Raw genomic sequence first — 17,830 nt, forward strand, 5'->3', positions numbered from 1 at the left:
TCCCTGCAGTCCACCCTGAGGGACCTTATCCATGCACAGATTCCTGCACCGGGCTTCTAATGCAAAAATAAAGGTGAAACTAAGACATTTTATAAGAGCAAAGGCTGAGAGAATGCATATTTAGCACATCTGTATTTTAAGACATTTTTCATAAAGCAAAAAGTTTAAGAATTAGTCACCAGGAGAACTAAGCTACAAGAAATGCTAAAGAAATTTCTTCCGGGTAAAGGGAAAAGAAACCAGATCTATGGGTTGAATATATAGCGCTGAAAAGAATAAACATATTCTTTGTTGCTGTTATGGCTGTCACTGTATTAGGGATGGAGCAACACTCTTCCCAACTCTCCAGCCTTAGCAGAATCTGGGAGTCAAGAGCTGCCCTTTAAGTGCAATGGCATGGGCTGAAAATAAAAGGATGGTAAATGAGAATCGATGCTAAAAGCATAAGAAAGCTGGTGTGGATGCATTACTATAAGACAAAATGGACTTTCAGATCAGGAGCATTACCAGAGGTAAAAAGAGTACTTGTAAATGGCCAAAGGGCCAATTCATCAGTAGGCATAAAAACTTAAGTGTGTGTGCACTTACCAGAGAAGTTAAAAATACTAAAAATATAACAGAACTATGGGAAAAAATAGACAAATCTATTATTTCAGTTAGGTACTTTAGAAGTCTTCTTGCAGCTTATTGCTAGAAAAAAGCTGACAAAAAATTCAATGATAATATTAAAACAGAAGATCTGAACATCACTAACCACCTGAAGATAACTGCTATTCATAGAACACTACCCTCAATTTCAGAATACACATTCCTTTCAGGTAAGCATGGTATATTCACCTAGATCATATGCTGGACCTTACTGTAAGTCTCAATCAATTTAAAATTACTAAAAGTGTATAACTTAAGTAGAAATCAATAAAAAAATGATATCAACCATGTGCTTAATGATTAGAGCATTGGCCCATGCACCAAAGGGTTATGGGTTTGATTTCCCCTCAAGGGCACAGACCTAGGTTGCAGGTTCAATCTATGGCCCTGGTCAGGGCATGTGCGGGAGGCAACCAATCCATGTGTCTCTCTTATCAATGTTTCTCCCCCCCCCCACCACCCCACTTCCTTTCCATTTTCCTCCCTCCCTTCCACTCTAGTATATGTGCTGCCGAAGTGAGCACGCTCCCTTCCACTCTAAAAAGCAATGGGAAAATCATCCTCAGGTGAGGGTTAACAACAACAAAAATAATGTCAAGGCAAATTTCATATATTTAGAAATTAAACATTTCCAAATAAAAGATACACACAGCATTTTGAACTAAATGATAATAAAAAACCCCACATATCAAAATTTTTAAGGTGCAGCTACAGTGGTTCTTAGAGGAAAATGTGTAGATTAAAATGCTTACAATGGAAAGAAAAATTAAAAATCACTACCTGATCTCAATTAGTACTTTTTTAATCCTTATTAATTGCATCATCTAAATGGCATCATCTACATAGAAAGTGTGGCAAATGTAGTTTAGACAAATTTGCAAAACACATATACCTGTACAGTAGATTAACTTTTGCGGTAGGATAATGTTACCTACTGTGTTCATTATCAATTACCATTCTTAAACTTGGCAAGGATTTTCATTCGGGTAGATTCTATAATATCTCATGATGAAGTGAAAGAGCAGACTTTGCTGCTTAAAAACTTAACCTGTCTTCTTCCTCTGCCACTTACTACTGGTATGACTATCTCTTGGTTTCAGTTTCCTCATCTGTAAAAGAAAGAAAGAAAGCTATTTGCTTTATGAATATGACAAAGTTGCTCTGGAAAATGAAACATTGCTTAAGAAAGGATCTTTAAGATGCTAAACGCAAAAAAAAACCTGTTAAGACAATTGCCATTACCAAGGAATGGAGCTAGAAAATTTTCCTCCTCTGTCTTTTATTTATTGCTTGTTTCACTGACACTATAGTTCTCTCTGATTTTTACATGTAACCTTGAACTCAACGAAGATTGATATTAACTATCTTCTATGGAAATCATTGAAAAATTATGCCGGAAGAGAAACAAAGTGACATTTACAAAGCTGAGATTTTTGGCACACTTTTACAGTTTTTGACATATGTAAAGTTCTGTTCACACTCCTGGGTGTAAGTCACCAGCCTCAGTTTTACCTCACAAAGCTCTAGAAATGTTGGGCTTTCCTATATGCCTCTGGGTATGTGATCATGCAGTACCCTTTGTCCTGAGTATTTATAAAAAATTTTAACCTGAAAAAATGTATTATAACTCCACCCATTCCTAGTTTGGGCGTTGTTTACCTCAGGAAGTCTTGCCTGAATCTCAAGAGCTAAGGGTTAGGGTTAGTGTTAGCTCCTGCCTTCTACTCCCACAGAAACTGCAGGTAATGCCATTTCACAGTAGCTGACATGGCATGGTATTGTCTGTGCCGGAGTCTGTCTCATCTACCAGATTCTGATCTCTACATGGGGAGGACCATATTTCATTCATTTTTGTACTCTTAGGTTGTAGTAGGGTGCCTAGTGCATATTAAAGACTCAATAAATATCCATTGAATTTTTAAAATTGAATTGCTTATACTCATGAATCTATTGTAAGTGTCGTGGCAAGAAGCAAAGTTCTAAAAAAGCCATTAGGAAATTATGGAATATTTAGGGCTTTATTTAAATATGGTTTCCACAACATAGTAAAATCATCAATGAAATATTTGAATGAATATCAATGATAACTCAGGCACATTTTTTATTGACACAAACTTGGCATATGGAAATCTGTATTTATATGGTTCAAATGGAAAACCTGAAATTGAGTTTTAAAAATACATTTATTTATTTATTTATTTTTATGTCTGAGAGGAAGAGAGAGGGAGAGAGAGAAAGAAACATCAATGATGAGAGAAAATCATTCATCGGCTGTCTCCTTCACACCTCACACTGGGATTGAGCCTGAAACCAGGGCCTGTGCCCTGACTATGGATCAAACCTTGACCTCCTAGTTTGATACTCAACCATTGAGCATCACTAGCCTGGCTGAAAGTGACTGTTCATTTAATAAAGAGTCTTTGTTTTACAAAATAAGCCATAAGATTGCTGTATATAGTGAACTGCTTATGGTCATTAAATAGATCAAAAAGAGGTTTATTGATGCCTGTTTTCCAGGAACATGTGATATATACACAAGTTCATATATTTCTTTATCTTAATAGATGTGTTGGGCATGTCTACAAGATTTCTCTTAACCTTTACAAGAAACATAGAGTATAATATTTCAGAAAGATTATAGATTATTCCAATGAAAACTTTCAAAGTGGGATTAATTGTCATGACTACTTCAACCGATATGGGAAATTGGAAGAGTGTTTCAACAGAACCCCCTCCCCTCAATTAAAAAACACACACACAAATAAACCATAAACAAAACCAAAAATTGCTGAAGCCCAAAATAGGTTCCCCAGAGACTCTTGTCCTGGATAGGATGTGGAATGAGAATTTTCCTATTGCTTTGGAACTTGAGCTGAAGTCCATGAGGACAACTAGCAACAATTGTTTCAGTGACAGTTGAGTATGTTCCTCATAGGACAAGCTAAAATGTGGCCCAATTGTGAACAGCAGACACTTCAAAGAACACATTTAATAGCTAATTTGTTAGAGGAGAGTGACTTAAAGGAAATTTGTAGGAATAGAGAGCAATGTGACGTGGTAAGCAGTTTTGTGATCTCATCTCAATTTAAGGAAGGACACTTCAGGAGACATCTTTTGGGAAAGGATAGTGAGGAGAGAAATGCTTATCAGCAGTGAGATACTGTCTTACAGAATGGAAGGCATTTCTTGGGAGAGTTTGAAATGTGTTCTCTGGTATAATGCTTCACAGTGGCCTGATATTGGATAAGACTGAATAAAAATGAATTTTTAGAAAAGTGAAATGAAAAAACTTCAACCTAGAAACACCAATCAGAAAGGGTATATACACCCCTATGTTCATAGCAGCACAACTTATAATAGCTAAGACTTGGAAACAGCCTAAGTGCCCATCAGCAGTTGAGTGGATTAAAAAACTAGGGTACACCTGCACAATGGAATACTATGCTGCTGTAAAACGAAGAAATTCTTACCATTTGCAACAGCATGGATGAACCTGGAAAACATTATGCAAACCAAAATAAGTCAGTCAGAGAAAGATAAATATCACATGATCTCACTCATTTGTGGAATATAATGAACAACATAAACAGATGAAGAAAAAAAAACCCCACAGATCCAGAGACAGAGAAGCATCGATCAGACCGTCAAACCTCAGAGGGTAGGGAGGGAAGGGGAGAGATCAACTAAAGGACTTTTATGCATACATATAAGCATAACCAATGGTCACAGGCACATTGTGAAGGTAATGGCATGAGCGGGGGCATGGCGGATCTGTGTTTATATGGTTCTAATGAAAAACCTGGAAGTGATTTAAAAAAATCTATATTCCCAAATAAAGAAATTATTCAATAAAGAATAATAATAATAAAAACACCTTAATCAATAAAGAATAATAATAATAAAAAATACCTTAATCAATCAATCAATAATAATAATAAAAAAAACTTCAACCAATCACACACCCTGAATAGTAACATCAGTGCTGTAACTTTTTCTAAATGGTACTCATAATGTTTGTACTTATTTTTTTGCTCACAGACAAATTGGTAACAGGCTGTTCAAGGTAGACATGGAGTGCCCAGACCTCAGATTAAGCAGCTCAGAGTTTTTTACCTTGGAAACTTGATTAAAATGTCTATTCTGAGCACTGCAGTTAGCCCAAGTATCTTATTTCTAAGAGGATCCTAGATAAAGCCAAGACTGATAGTCTGGAGCACATTTTGAGTTGCAAGGCTCTAGAATAGAGCCAACCAATGGAAATATCACGAGAGCCAAATTATAATTTAATTTTTTATACTAAGTGTGTGAGATCTCAATTTGGATTAGCCAGATTTTCAGTGCTCAAAGCCACATGTGGTTAATGGCTATTGGCAAGAAGCTCTAGGGTTTGAGCAACATCAAGATTGGAGCCTGATTCTTTTCTAGAGAAATCAGAAGGCAGGAGGAGAGCTGACAATGGGGCAGAGTGAGACCAGAGGTCAACCGTGCCTGGAGTTTGAGAACATGGCAGGGAAGGGTGCGTTTCTTCTCCTGTGGGACACGTGGATGCTGGGTAAGGTAGCACAAGTTATCTTGAGAGGACCACACAAGAGGGGTGCTTGCTGGGATGAAGGCATCCCAAGGACTTTCCAAGGGAAGGAGAGAAGAGTTTTGCAAGAGATTAACCAGAGAATGTTTCACAAGGACCAGGAAATGCTGTCTGTGTGAGTCCCTGATATTTTGAACATCCATCCTTTGCTGGGGCATTTGACAGTATAGAAGGGTCCACAAACAGATCTGTGCTGGGAAGGAAATAAGTTTAGTAGTTTTTAAATTTGATTGGATTGGACATTTTTAAGTTCTAAAAAGGTTTGTAGTACCTCGAAGTAAGCAGAGAGTTGTGGAATCTGCCCAGGGATTTCCCTGAGTGGTGGGAAGAAAACATGATGGCAAGTTTGGGAAAGGTGTGGAAAGAAACTGGAATTTTGTTTCTCTCCTGGCATGACAATCTACTGGTCACAGTCTGTGTGAATTCATGTTGCATAAATGATGGTCATTTGAATGATCTGTTCTTCACACTTTCTCTCATCAGCCTGCCACTGGCTGGAAACATGGCCAGGAATTTCAGAATTAATGTCTCCATGTTGTTAAATCATCTTGTGTTACTTCCTGTAAATTTATCTTCTTCCCTATGTTTGTGACAGAAAGTTCCAAATTAAATAAGAGGGTAAGCAATAGTTTGGGAATATCTCTTCTTCTGAAAGGTTTAAGCTCAGAAGGAAGAAGCAATGGAATGAAACCAAGAGAAAGTGGTTAACATACTACTGGCTGCAAATAATGGAAACCCAGATTCCAAAGGTCTTAAATAACAGTAATACTAATGTCTCTCATAGACAAGTAACTCCTAAGTAGGGTGGGCCTCAGGGCTGGATGATACTGTGCCTCAACGATATCAAGTTTCTTTTTTTTTTTTTCTTCTTTAAATATTTTCTCCACCCTGCTCTCCTTTGAGTTTGTTTCATCTTCAGATTTGTAGGAAGCAGGCTGGGTCAGTTATAAACAGCATGTTTATGGGCAGTAATACGCAGGTGAAGAAGAGTCTTTTTTTTTCTTTTTTCTTTTTTCCTTTTTATAGAATTTCCCTAACAGCCTTTCCCCACATTTCCTTGTCCAGCATTGCATTACATTTTTATTCCCAAATCAATTTCTGGCTAAAGCTATAGAATAGAATTAGCCACATCCCATTGAGGTTGACCTGGAGTTGAGGTTCATGCTTATAAGAGGAAAGGTGACTATTTAGACAAACTTAGCTTTACTGAAAAGGGGAAGAAGAACAGGGCAGCAGTACTGTTCACCAAAGATGATATGGAGATTTTTAATCTTAGTGGAAATGTGCTTTCAGTGGATAGAGACCTGTGACACACTGTATGATGCAAATGTGTGTCTGAGCCAAGCTGGGCATCCAGAGCAGTTACTGAAACTGCTTCCTGGATGACATCACATCACATCACATTACAATTAAGACATACTGTGAAAAGGCTTATGTATGGACCTCACTTAAAAGGCCTCTCAAAGAGACATGGTGTTTCGCTGCGGGGCCTTTGTAATGAAGTAGATCTTCCAGATGCCCAATTGTTAACTCTGCATTGAACAACTATATCCACACTGGAGGCATCACACTGAAGTTTTAAAATGCCCTCCTCTAGCTGTGGGGATCCTTTACTTCAGACATGGATAGGAAAAGAAGAAATATGTTCTTATGAGTATAGTTTTTTTTCTGCCTTTGTTATAAATGGAACATTTAAAGAAATACTATCTTTCTAAGTGGCTAACCATTAAATCACTCTAGTTATGCCCTGGGACAGAGATGATGTTTTTAAAAACTTACAAAAATTCTAGAAGATTATTCAAACTTAACTCTTTTTAATAGCAATATTTTCTGGCACAAATCTATTAAATTTTTTCTTGGAGCCATAATGTGTAGTTCTTGTTTTTCCAGTATAGTACTTGAGCAGAATAGTATGGGTGGGAAATTTTCATTCTATCATATCTATTATTCTACAAAGCAATAGAAAATATTTAATGCCAGACTAATTCCTTCAAGAATAATACTTGGGGGAAAATTTCACTCCTTTCACTGGCAGCTTATATTAATGCTCCTCACCTTGAATGCCAAATATAGAAGAAAAAGAAATCCCAGAAGAGAGAGACATTGCTTTCTTTCTTTTCTTTTCTTTTCTTTTTTTTTTTAGAAGACATATTTTTGCTCCATAATTCTTCTTGGTTAGATGATTTTAAGTTCTCCTCTTCTCCATCTCTCTTGCTTGTTTAGTCCAGGAATGCAAACTTGACCTTGATTTTAAGGTCAAAGCATTTTTAGACTGTGCAGTCAGCAGAGAATAGAAAAAAAAATCAATGTGAAACATATTGGAGAAGAATGAGGGTAAGAGTGAAGTAGAAGTGCTGGGAACTCATGCAGGAATTGGAAACAACCAGGTACTAAAGAATGCACTACTCTGAGATCTTTATGATTTCTTTCTCTTTTACTTCCCTTTTCTTACATGGGTGTGGGTGAAAATTATGGTAATTTAAAGACTAATGCATTTTTAAAGCATTTACAGGGACCAAAATTACTTTGTCATGTAAAAATGAGATGTGTTTCATTTTGCCCACCCCGCCTCCAAATCCATTTTTTTTTCTTTCTCTTTGTCTATTGAAGATGGGGAAATGACTAGTTCATACCTGCTATGGCATACAAATTTAGGAGTGTTTCCTGAAGCTCAATGGCCAAAAATTGTACTGAAAAATGTGAGGCCTTTTCATCAGAACAGTAAATAAATCTAATTTTTAGTGAAAACACATTTAAAAAAAATATATTTTATTGATTTTATACAGAGAGGAAGAGAGAGAGATAGAGAGTTAGAAACATTGATGAGAGAGAATCATCGATCAGCTGCCTCCTGCACACCCCTACAGGGGATGTGCCCACAACTAAGGTACATGCCCTTGACCGGAATCGAACCCAGGACCCTTCAGTCCCCAAGCCGACGCTCTATCCACTGAGCCAAACCGGTTTCGGTGCTCTGAAAACACATTTTGATTTTATAAAGATACATACCCCATGTAAATGCTGAATAATATAACAGTATAAATGTTAATAATAAAACTATCCATATAGTCTAGTTCTCTCTAGAATTTAGCCATAGGCCTTGGAAAGAAAGAAAAAAAATTGAGTCAATTGTCATTTATGACAAGGATTATCTTCTTTTTTTCTCTTTACCATTGGAGTCAAGAGCAAATTAGGCATAAGAAGAAAAAATTCCCACTCTTTGTTGAGTTTAATGTTTACTAAAACTTAGTAGAGTATGATCAGAGAAAATTTCAGCATGATCAGTGAAAATTTAAATCTTTACATGTTAGGTGTATACATATTCTCTACCTATATGCACATATAAAAGGACAAACAGGTTTTCAATCATACTGCCATATAGATATGAAGTTTGCCTGATTTTAAGTAATTATTAAGGCAAAACAGACTGTATTGAGCTATCTGGAAAATATAAAATGTTTTATCCAAAAGAGATTAGTATTAAATAAATGGCAACTCCTTTGAAAAATCTAAATTAAATATGTTACACTTGAGATAAAGAGAAGTGTTCTATGACTCAGATTGCCAGACATATATGTCTAAAATACAGCCTTAATTATCTAACATTATTTCAAAGCTTATTACTTTTGTACTGACCTTACATACTTAAATTTTATAAATGCACAATAATTCATGGAGAATAGAGCACTGGGTAGGTTCATGGATAACCATGAGTGTCAGCTACTGGCAGAAATGGGTATTGATGGCTTTGCCTGTATCACAGCAGAAAGTGAAGGAAATGGAAAACATTCCCCACCTCCACCTTTGGAAGCATGTGAAATGTTTCCCTGAAAAAGAAGAAATCTAAGTAGGGAGAGAGACAGGTTTTCCCTTACTGTGATCAGTACAGTAAGTTCAAAGATTATTTCTACTACATCTTATTTTACACCTATATCTCACATCAGATTTGACAGATTCACTTAAAGGATAAAAAAGAAAAGAAAAGAAAAGAAAAGAAAAGAAAAGAAAAGAAAAGAAAAGAAAAGAAAAGAAAAGAAAAGAAAAGACAGGGACTTCTAAGCGGAATCAATTATGTACACCTTGATTCATGGGAAATCAGCAGGGCAACAAGAAAGATTCTCTCCTTTAACTTTGATTTTCCTCATATTTTTTTTTTTTTCAGTCTGAACACTCGAGGCAAAAATTCACTTGGCCTCAACTAATTTGCAAATGCCATCATTCACTGCTGTTTTGCTTCCCATTTCTCAAATCTCCATTAAGTGTGTTGACAGTTTCCCTGCTAGAAACACACAGAAAGGTCTTTCCCCAACCAGAGGTCTTCACTCATTTCCTGCTAGTGGACTTGGCAAGTAGAGTCAAAACATCCATTACCGAGGCTGAGTTTTAATTTAGAAGGTTATCACCAGAGTCAGCTAAATAATTATAAAATCCTTTACAAATGTAAACTGCCACCAAAATGTATAGTAGCAGCTGAGAACGACATTTAGATCATGAGACCTATTTACAATGGATTTTTAAAAGAATGAGTTTTAGATTCTTACTCGTGGAAAGCTTGCATAACTTTTTGAAGGACCCCTAGGATGAACTGAAAATGTCTTTTGCACTGCAAGTTTTTTTTTTTTCCTATTAAAACCAAAAATAACAACAATAAAAATGACTCTGTAAGTCTTGGTGCTCTGGCTCAAACTCCACATTCCCTGCAACACTAATAGCAAGGAGTGATTGGGGAGAGAATTTTGACTAAAGAAATGCCAGTTGTGGAGGAAATGAAAGTTTTGCTTTCCTTTTTTTCTTCTACACCAATAATTTAATATGAAAATATAGAATTTAATGTAAGTATAATAAAATGAAATTAGCATGCATCACTTTGAGAGTATGGACTTTAACAAATCATAGAATGTTAGAAATACGCCTATGTGTAAAATGGTACCCACTTTATGTTAACAGTTTTACAACAAATGTTAGCTACAAAGGATAAGGAACAAACTATTAGAAGTCTTTAACAGAGACTAACTGCTCAACCCTCCTCTTTATAGCTGATGAACTGAAGCCAAATAGGTTGAAAGACTCGCCTTCTTCATACAGTTGGCAACTGGCAGCTAAGCTCAGGGACTTCTCTGCATCATCACTGCCACAGAACCTTTTTGGGCCTGAGCATGTAGTTAATAACAAGAGTAACTCTACCTGCCCAGGGGTTATTGATGAAAGGTAATAGAGGTTGTACGAATTCCTTTAAAATTTTAATTCGTGGCACGGTGCTTTGCATGGGGCAGGCACTCCGTAAATGTCGGAGGAACAGAATTGGTCTAATAGCTGTGGTGAGGGCTGGCTCTGATTCACTCCTCAAAGCTCATGGTGCTCACCCCCCTTTTTAATGAGACTTATGCAACCAACACCTCTGACCTTTATTTCACGGTGGGAGAATTACCTGCACTACAGGAGCGGAGACAGGCAGCCTCCAGCTGGTACCAGGATGGGGACAACCTTTTCTTTTGTTCAGAAAGTAGGAAGCATTCAGCTTGACCCTGGTGTAAACCTCCCTCTGTAGGACTTAGGAGCCAAGCTGTCTCTGCCAATCTAGCTGCCCCTGGCAACATTCATCTTATCTGTTTTTTTTTTTTTTTCTAGGACAGAGCAATCAGTGGGAAGGTATTTTCCCTCCCTGGTTTCTTCCAGTCCAGAACAGAGCACTGGGGACAGACCCAATGGTGAGTGGTGCCCGAGGCCTGCTGGCCCTGTAACCTGCATGGCTTCCTGTGTGTGCTTTTTTTGGTGGACTGACAAACATAGGAAGAAGTGGGAAAGGGCAACTAGCTCTGAAAATGAAGAAGAAGGAAAAGGAAATGCTAAAAACCCAGTTACTACTGAAAAGTTTATGGGGTCTTTGGTCTGGCTGATCTTACAAGTATTGTTTATTGACTTGGAAAAAAAACATTGCCATGGCTTTCTATGACCAGTAAGTACATTACTGTGTTCAGTTAATTGAATTTACACATTTTTGCTAAATGAGATTTTAAAAAGGGAATGTTTTTAAAGAGCATGGAGTGGGGAGACATGGTATGACTTCTTCCAGTTCTACCTGCTCTCTGCCAGTCATATACTTCTGCTGTCGATTCCTTCTTCCCATCCTCCTTCTTCAAATAACCACTATGCTCCCAGCACCAACCACCGCAGGATGTTCTTGGTACCTGTTTGGAGAGAGAAGGGGACGGGGAAGCAAAGGACAAGGAATGACAGCATCCCAGGTTGCTTTGGGAGAGTGGTCTGTGTTGGATGAGTTAATCCTCCATATAGCTGCAGGAATGGCAGTCTTGCCTTTCTTCCAACTAGCCCCCAACTTGGCATAGTGGTTTATCAGTCAGTACTCACGAATTCCTCAAACAAGAGATCAGTGCATTGTGGTTCAGTGAGTGAATAACACACAGAGATGCTTCATTTGTGGAACTATATGGCTACAGAAGTTATATGAGTTGTATGATTGAGGTCAAGTCTCTGGTGTTGCTGAACCTCAGTTCCTCATCTGTTAGATAAGGGTAATGCAGGCTCTGTTTCCCTCACAGCATTCTGTGAAACCATAAAGCATGATGACAGTCAAAGATATATAGTAACTTATAATTTATTTTAATCTTACAAAAGAATTTATAAACTGAATGTTTTTAGGTTTCTCCTTCAAGAGGTACTGGTGATTTCACATTTAGAGTTGATCTTGAATCTTGTAGTGGATAGAGACAGTTTGCTGGCCATAAGTCCACTCACTCAAATAGGTATGTTATTCTCTGCAAAGTCTACCCAGACAGACTAGCTCCTTATGTGCCTTCACAGATCCAGCCTAGGGCTCCCTTACTCCAGATCCCTGCTTCTCTCCCCGTCAACTGCTGCCCATCTAGGCTTAGACCTAGAGCTCCCTGTGCCCATTTCCCAAGGTGCTGGTCTTCTGGAAAGCGAGAAGGAAGAGCTTCTTGGCTTTGCTGTTCTACTACATTAAAGGGGCACCTCTGCAGTGAATGGGGGAATGGTGTAGCTCAAAAAGCACTGGGGGTGTCAAAGGCTACACTAGAACTGGCCACTGTGCCTGGATCTCCTCCAACTCACTCTCAGTCCCATGGCAGAGGCAGGCTTGTCATGCCTGTCTTGTTCCTCTGGGAACACTTTACCCCAGAGATTCTGCAAAGTCCTACTGCCACTATGGCTCCCGACCATCTTAATCCTCTAAGCATTTCTGCATGAGTTTGGTCCCCATTTACAGATATGCTTTGAAAGTTTTCAGGAAATTCTTTATGCCCTATGTAAATTGCCATATGTCTATAGCTTAATGGACAGGAGTCTCTTCTAAAGCTAAAAGCCAGATGTATCTGGATCTTGGTTCCAGGTGAGTTGGAAGTGTCTTTCCTACCTCAACCACACTTACTATTATGAAAACTCCTCTGAATAGTTTCAGAATGAGCCTTTTATGGTTAAACAAAATGACAGACCTCTTTCAACTAATGCTCTAGACAAATATATACTGTCTTTTATTTTTTCTAAGATCCACATACATAGGAGTCACTTTATATTTAAGGTAATGAAGATTTAAAATAGGGCTCTATGTTACCGAGGAGGTAAAAAAAAAAAAGGCCAGATTTTTTGTTAATTAATGATGAAATTGGTTCCTTATGCAATAGAATATATGGGGTTTCAAGCAAAAAAAATTTTTTTTAGCAGAGCTCTTATTTTCATGTGTCTTCTAGCATAAAAGTTCAGGAACACATAAACTGTTCTCACCATTTATCTTAAAACTGTAAGTAGTTCATACACTTGATCATATCCATGCTATTTGGTGTTAGCACTCTATAAGGTGGTAAACAGAGACTATCCATTAGAAACTTAAAATCTATACCTAGAGAATAATTTATGAATCCAGTCACTCAACCAGCATATATTCATTGAGTGTTTATTATGTGCTAGGTGCTGGAGTGACACAAAAATGAGCAAGATGTAGATTCTGCCTGAGGGATAGCAGGTGATTTCCTCAATACACTATATTAGTGGTATCATAACATCCAGGACTCAGCCAGGAGTTATACTGATCATAAATCGATAACCTCATTTCAAGGCTCAAACACAGAGATGGCAAATAAAGTCCAAGCCTGCCCCAGGCAGTATTGACTGAAGCAACACATGACTTATAATAGCTGCAGGCAATAAATAATTTTGCTACCACGGATAAAGGAAAACTCTTTTTTTCAATCCCTTTCAATTAAGTAACATTTGGATTTATTTTTTTAAAAATCCACAAAGTTTATATTATTGCACCATCCTAAATGCTTAGTCTGGTTGAGAGGGGTAAAGGCTGGGAGATGTCATCTTGGGGAACAGAGTAAATTATTTGGGGGGAAAATTGTCTTTACTTGCAGTATAACTGATCATCTGGTTCACCTTTCCTCCCCTTATTATTTGTGATGGTTTTTGGATAATACTGGAAGCTAATATTTCAGTGCTACCTTACTGATCCTTTAGAACTTGGAAGACCCAGAATAGTTGAAACAGTCAGCAAAATCCTTAAGCACTCCACCTCAGCTCATCATCCTGAATTTCAAACCCATTTTTGTCATCTACTCAAAGTGTGATCTTGGGCAAGTTACTGAACCTCAGAGTCCCTCAGTTTCCTCATCAATAATAATAGCAATATACATAATAATAATAATAGTGTCAACTCAGGGTTGTTGTGAGGATTAAATGAGGATACGTTTTAATAAAATTCTAGCTCACAGTAAGTGCTGTGCTAGCCATTATTGCATCCCAGTTTTTAAAGTACCAAGATAATCTCAAAGACAATTATTTACTTTATTATCCTATTTTTTCTCCACTAGCTAAGTTGTAAGCATTCAGTAGTAAGATCAGATGGTTTCATGAGAAGTAAAAGGTATTTCTTAAGCATAATCCAAATTATGAGTAATCTATAATGTAAACTAAAATTGTTATTTAGTAATAACAATTTAAGGATGTTTATTAACAGTAAGTCAGGGAATGCTATTTAATCAATAATTAATTTTAGCCCAAACTGGTTTGGCTCAATGGATAGAGCGTTGGCCTTGGGACTGAAAGGTCCCGGGTTCGATTCCCAGAGAAGGGCATGTATCTTGGTTGCAGGCACATCCCAGTGGGAGATGTGCAGGAGGTAGCAGATTAATGTTTCTCTCTCAATGATATTTCTAACTCTCTATTCCTCTCCCATCCTCTCTGTAAAAAATCAATAAAATATATTTTTGAACAAAAAAAATTAATTTTAATTCAGGAAATATTTGATTTAATATTTATTAATTTATATGTATTGCATGTATGCATCTGTTTATTTATGTTCATGAATATCTGACCTGAAAATAATTGAAGACAGCTTACAAAGATGCACATTATTTAGCAAGAAATACCAAATTGAAATTAATAGGAAAAAATAGATAAAGTGAAAATAAAGATATAGGTAAAGAAGATAGACTTTTGTATATGAAATTATACCTTGAAGTCCCATAAGCTTGCTGTTAGTGCTTCACCATATTGGTTCCAGGATGTCTAGGGAACAACTTTAAGAGAAAAAAATGGAAGCAATAATACAACTTATTAAAATCATTATGTAAAACAAACTAGTTGCTCAGGAAATGGATAAACATTGCTGACACTTTGATAAGAGTAATTTCTTTCATGTTGCTCAGCTTTAAGAGTCATCAGAAACTTGGAATATGATCCTTAATAGATTCATACAGTAGCCGTTTACTTAGCTCCTAACCTATAGAAATTGTTGTGCCACATGCTACAGAGAACAGAGACATAAAGCTCTTCCTTTACTCAAAGAATATGTATCCAACAGAAAGTAGAAGCATCACACTAATAAGCTAACTTTAAGATAGATAATAATGACAGGTTAACATACAGTGCTAAAAGAAGCAATTTAAGTCTCACAGCAATTTATGGACCACCCCAGGAGAAAATATTGTTAACGAGTATGTTCTTTGTAATTTCTAATATTTTAACTATGCTAACTTTAAATAATGGGTTTTAAATATTTAAGATTATCAAATGTGGATTTCAAAGCCACAAGAATATGGCAGAATGAATTGCCAACTTAGATCTATTAAAGGTAATTAGGGGGCAGAATTGGCATAAATACTAGTAACATATCTACTGACTCAGTGTATATAGCTTAGAACATGAACTTATAAATTTAGTGTCAAGCATCACATTAGTCCTTCATCTCAAATTGTCAAAAATTGGTTCTGGAGTTTTTAAGAAAGAGAGAGAGAAAAAGAGAGAGAGAGAGAGAGAGAGAGAGAGAGAGAGAGAGAGAGAGAGAGAGAGAGAGAGAGAGAGAGAGAGAAAATAGCAAAATTTCAATCTTTTCCTAAAAATATGGGCATTCATTCTATACATCTATTCAACATTATTTGACATTTCTTATAAGAGCAGTAGTGGGCATGGAATTACAACAAAAGTGAAATGTGACTCTTTTCCTGAAGAAAAATAACTCATTGTTTTGGTGGGGAGACAGATGTATAAACAAATAAGAATAGCAACATGACAAGTGCCAATAGACTTATATAAGAAAAGACAAGCTTACCCTAGTGATGGAGAGGAAAAAGCCACACTAAGCTGCCATTTAAGTTTCTCTTTGAAAGATGAGCCTTTTGCCAAGTGGAGATTGTATGATATAGATGAAATTTATTCTCGATAGAGAAAATGCTCTCAGAACACCTCTAAACCTATCAATTTAATACTTCCTAAGTACATATCAAGGATTCAGCATGGGGTGGTAATTATGAAGAAATAGAAAACTTGCTATTAGTCTTCAGAATGTATACTTGTAATAAGTAGATTCAATTTTCCACACACATTCAACATAATTAAGAGGTCATGACTGTAGGCCCTAAATGGTGTGTTTCAACATAAAACCTGAGGATTAAAGGACATGATTATGCAATTTAGAGGGACAAGGGCCAGCCTCCCAGATGGGTGAGGTGTGTGTGTGGGAGAGATCCAGTCTCTTCCTTGGAAACCAGGATGGGATGTGGGTAGTGGGAGAGAGCCTGGTTCAACAGCCCAGCCAAAAGCATTCATTTGGGTGCCCACCATGTTTCAGGTTCATGAGCAAGGACGCAGCATCAGGCTCAGGAGAAAACTGGGCTAGACCAGTGATTTGGGGAATAAGAAATCATGGGAAAAGAGTATAGAGGGAATCAGACAGGGCAAGAACTCTGCAGCAGGATTAAAAAGTGTTCTGAAAAGCAGTGGCTTTTATACTTGGAATTTATGAAAATGGGGAGTCACTAAAGGTGACTGAGTATGGGAGGAAGCTGATGAAAGTAGTTCATAAAGAAAATTAAATTTTCACATGAAATGTAATACTGAAGGGGATTGTAGAGATCCCTTCACTCACCGGACCTCCAGATTCCCTTCCCCTGCAATCTTTCAACAGAAGAATATATTAAGGCTTAAAGAGGTATGTGATTTGCTTAAGCCAGAACATAGTAATCTTGTCTCCATTTCAGTCTCCCTCTCTCTGTCCAGCAGTGCGTGAGCTCTGCAGGCTGGATGGCTGGGCAGTAAAGGGCAGAGGAGCCTGAATGAGCCCAGCATCTCTGCCTACGACCACCCAGGCTGAATGTGGGAGGGAAGATAATGGGAAGTAGGGCTTATCTCAGACCACATTGCAGCCATAGAATCAGAATGTTTGAGTTTGCATAGAATCAGAATGTTTGAGCTCATCTAGTCCAATCCTATTGCTTCACAAAGAGGAGAAAGTTGAGGGCCTAGTGGGAAAAGTGAATCACACAAGGTGACAATCCAACGGCAGAACCAAAGCCTGACTAAGCCCAGCTATCTGTCCTCTATGAAGTCCCCTTGCCCTTTCAGATCTCATGCTCATGTTGATGTACTCTGTTCTCTGTCCCCAGCTAGTTACTTGAGCCTATGCTATGACCCATGGTCCCTCTGTAAAAGAAAGAAAGACATTGTTATCTGGAACCAGAATCTTTAAGCTTTTGATTTACACTTCTCTCACTCCCGTGTGTGTGTGTGTGTGTGTGTGTGTGTGTGTGTGTGTTAAAATGGGAGAAGAAAGTTAAAGAAGGCATGTGGAAGATAGCTCCAAAATGGGTTTGCATCTCCATCTTCCAAAGAGCCACAGCTCTTTCCATTCTTATCTCCCTTTTCCCTTCAGCTGGAGACCAGTGTCTGTAGGAAAGGGTAGAGAATAATAGAAGGAGAGGAGCAGTACTAGACTATGAAACATAGATTGCATGAAAAAATGCAGACCAATGAGAAAATGAAAAGGCCCTTCTTCATGCCCTTACATTCAGCTCTGTGTTCCCTCAGAACCTGTGTGTGTGTGTGTGTGTGTGTGTGTGTGTGTAGTGGGGCAGGAGTGAGGATCATTCGCATCTCCTCTCTTGCCCTCTGGAAGCTATACTGTTTCCAGAAGAGGTAGGGGGAGGGTTAGGGACTAGCTAATATTGGGGCTGCTGGGGAAGACACTTTCCAAATGGCACTGCCTGAGAGGACCAGAGCAGTGTCTCCAAAGCTCTGCTCAGACCTTCAGAAGGAAAGGGAAGTTTCTGCCCAGAGTGA

General features: G+C 37.7%; 2 long non-coding RNA genes across 2 annotated transcripts in view; one reads left to right on the top strand and one right to left on the bottom strand.

The window, feature by feature from the left end:
- The window catches only part of LOC311618214, a 324,594-nt gene that overhangs the window by 249,670 nt on the left and 57,094 nt on the right, over positions 1-17,830 (bottom strand). The window lies entirely within an intron of this gene.
- Positions 10,864-17,830, top strand: part of LOC311618216 — an 85,805-nt gene continuing 78,838 nt past the window's right edge. Inside the window, exon 1 of the long non-coding RNA XR_014794279.1 lies at positions 10,864-10,944. This is a non-coding gene — a long non-coding RNA (uncharacterized lncRNA). The remainder of the gene's footprint in view (positions 10,945-17,830) is intronic.

Source organism: Pipistrellus hanaki (genome assembly GCF_964339955.1).
Source record: "Pipistrellus hanaki genome assembly, chromosome: 2".
NCBI classification, from domain to species: Eukaryota; Metazoa; Chordata; class Mammalia; order Chiroptera; family Vespertilionidae; genus Pipistrellus; species Pipistrellus hanaki.